Source organism: Myxine glutinosa, chromosome 12, assembly GCF_964187855.1.
Source record: "Myxine glutinosa chromosome 12, kmMyxGlut1.1, whole genome shotgun sequence".
Classification (NCBI taxonomy): domain Eukaryota; kingdom Metazoa; phylum Chordata; class Myxini; order Myxiniformes; family Myxinidae; genus Myxine; species Myxine glutinosa.
The window spans coordinates 24,696,913-24,699,951 of record NC_136272.1 but is presented as its reverse complement, the minus strand read 5'-3'; the positions used below and the strand labels follow the sequence as shown (position 1 = coordinate 24,699,951).

Sequence of the window (3,039 nt, the reverse complement as noted above, 5' to 3'; positions counted from 1 at the left end):
TGCCCCGAACACGCCCTCCGCTCCTCCAATCAGCACTCAGGCAATTTTTTTTTTTTTTTTTTTTACAATATGCTTTAAAGTTTCAACAATGTCCAATTACCAAGCAGCTAGTTAGCGCTTGCCAAGCCAGCCGTTCCTTATCATCGGTTTTAAATGGAGTGCTTATGTGAGTGCTTAAGTCGCTTGGCGATCGCTCTACAAAAAACCTGGTAAGTGAACACCGCCGATGGACCGAATTATATTTCTGGCATTCATTCCCTTATTAAGAACATCATATTTTACATTCGGCTCGGGAAGAGTTCTCTAAATATAAATTGCGACTACCTGCAGTGAACAATGATAATTTGATTATACACTGCTCGCCATCATGCTATTCGCACAAATAGTTCCTCGCGGAAAGTCTTCCATGAAGAATGTATTTTTGAATGGTAGAGATAATTATATGTAAAAATACAATTCGCTTTCCTTTGCCTACAGATCCTAATGATTACGTTTGTTTAAAAAGTCATTGCCAAGCGCGCTGATGATGTCGGTCCGTCTCGCTCGTCAATAACGAAGCGACATCAATAGGGGTAGGGGTCAGACTCAGACCATGCTCGGTGGTGACGCTCTGAGTCTGGGCGGTCGTCAGCTCAAATCCCGGCCGAGTCAACCCAGACTTTAACAATGGTACGTGATGCTTCCTCGCTTGACGCTCGACGTTGATAAAGGTATGTATATATAGCACGAACAAATAACCATAGGTTGGCATTCAGTACATGCTTGATGGGCGCCCTCCGTGCCCTCACGGCGCCCCCTTGGTGGGAAATGTGCACAGTCTTGGAAATGCACTTTATATATATTTTTTGTCATTTTTCAAAGAAATACTCCATCTATATATATAAAACACAGCTTGTGTGTGTGTGTGTCTCCCCCCTCCCCCTCCTCCCTTCCCCCTCCTCCCTTCCCCCTCCTCCCTTCCCCCTCCCCTCCCTCTCCCCTCCCTCCCCCCCCCTCCCCCTACCCCTCCCCCTCCCCTCCTCCTCCTCCACTCCCTCCTCCCCCCTGCTAGTATAGATATGCCTCCCCCCTCACCCCTCCCCCCTCACCCCTCCCCCATCACCCCTCCCCCTCCCCCCTCTCCCCCCTCACCCCCTCCCCCTCCCCCCTCACCCCTCCCCCCTCTCCCACCTCAACCCCCCTCCCCCCTCTCCCCCCTCCCCCTCCCCCCTCTCCCCCTCACCCCACCCCCCTCCCCCCTCTCCCCCCTCACCCCCTCCCCCCTCACCCCTCACCCCTCCCCCCTCACCCTCCTCCCCTCCCCCCTCCCCCCTCTCCTCCCCCCTCTCCTCCCCCCTCCCCCTCCTCCCCCTCCCCCTCCCCCTCTTCCCCCCTCCCCCCTCCCCCTCCCCCCCCTCCCCCCTCCCCCTCCCCCTCTTCCCCCCTCCCCCTCCCCCTCTTCCCCCCCCTCCCCCTCCCCCTCTTCCCCCCCCCTCCCCCTCTTCCCCCCTCCCCCTCCCCCTCTTCCCCCCTCCCCCTCCCCCTCTTCCCCCCTCCCCCTCCCCCTCTTCCCCCCTCCCCCTCCCCCTCCCCCTCCCCCTCCCCCTCCCCCTCCCCCTCTTCCCCCCTCCCCCTCTTCCCCCCTCCCCCTCCACCTCTTCCCCCTCCCCCTCTTCCCCCTCCCCCTCTTCCCCCTCCCCCTCTTCCCCCCCCTCTTCCCCCCCTCCCCCTCCCCCTCTTCCCCCCCTCCCCCTCCCCCTCTTCCCCCCCTCCCCCTCCCCCTCTTCCCCCCTCCCCCTCTTTCCCCCTCCCCCTCCCCCTCTTCCCCCCTCCCCCTCCCCCCTCTTCCCCCCCTCCCCTCCCCCTCTTCCCCCTCACCCTCTTCCCCCCTCCCCCCTCTTCCCCCCCTCCCCCTCTTCCCCCTTCCCCCTCTTCCCCCTCCCCCTCTTCCCCCCTCCCCCTCTTCCCCCTCCCCCTCTTCCCCCCTCCCCCTCTTCCCCCTCCCCCTCTTCCCCCCTCCCCCTCCCCTCTTCCCCCCTCCACCCTTCTCCTCCCCTCCCCCTCCCCCTCTTCTCTCCTCCCCCCTCTTCTCTCCTCCCCCCTCTTCTCCCCTCCCCCCCTTCTCCCCTCCCCCCCTTCTCCCCTCCCCCCCTTCTCCCCTCCCCCCCTCTTCTCCCCTCCCCCCCTCTTCTCCCCTCCCTCTTCTCCCCTCCCCCCCTCTTCTCCCCTCCCCCCCTCTTCTCCCCTCCCCCCTCTTCTCCCCTCACCCCTCTTCTCCCCTCCCCCCCTCTTCTCCCCTCCCCCCCTTTTCTCCCCTCCCCCCCTCTTCTCCCCTCCCCCCCTCTTCTCCCCCCTCCCCCTCCCCCTCTTCCCCCCTCCCCCTCCCCCTCTTCCCCCCCTCCCCCTCCCCCTCTTCCCCCCCTCCCTCCCCCCTCCCCATCACCCTCCCCTCCCCCCTCTCCTCCCCTCCCCATCACCCTCCCCCTCCCCCCTCTCCCCTCTCCTCCCCTCCCCCCTCTCCTCCCCTCCCCCCTTCTCCTCCCCTCCCCCTCCCCCTCTTCTCTCCTCCTCCCCCTCTTCTCCCCTCCCCCCCCCTTCTCCCCTCCCCCCCTCTTCTCCCCTCCCCTCCTCTTCTCCCCTCCCCCCCCTCTTCTCCCCTCCCCCCACCTCTTCTCCCTTCCCCCCCCCCTCTTCTCCCCTCCCCCCCTCTTTTCCCCTCCCCCCCTCTTCTCCCCTCCTCCCCCTCTTCTCCCCTCCCCCCCTCTTCTCCCCTCCCCCCCCCTTTTCTCCCCTCCCCCCCCCTCTTCTCCCCTCCCCCCCCCTCTTCTCCCCTCCCCCCCCTCTTCTCCCCTCCCCCTCCTCTTCTCCCCTCCCCCTCCTCTTCTCCCCTCCCCCCCCGCTCCCCGCCCCTCCCCTCCCCCCCGTTCCCCGCCCCTCCCCTCCCCCGCCCGGCAATGCCGGGTACTTCTGCTAGTCATAAGATAAAGAAGAAGAAACCTTGTATTGGCTTAACCGGTCCCATGTAATTCAAAAGTTTCTGGTTATTTATGTATTAACTTG

At 63.9% G+C, this 3,039-nt stretch overlaps 1 protein-coding gene across 2 annotated transcripts in view; it reads left to right on the top strand.

The window, feature by feature from the left end:
• Positions 1-495: 495 nt before the first annotated feature.
• LOC137438094 (uncharacterized) overlaps positions 496-3,039 on the top strand; it is a 39,759-nt gene continuing 37,215 nt past the window's right edge. For both annotated transcript variants that reach the window (XR_013621058.1, XM_078766581.1), the window contains exon 1: positions 496-710. The gene's annotated coding sequence lies outside the window, so the exon portion shown is untranslated. The remainder of the gene's footprint in view (positions 711-3,039) is intronic.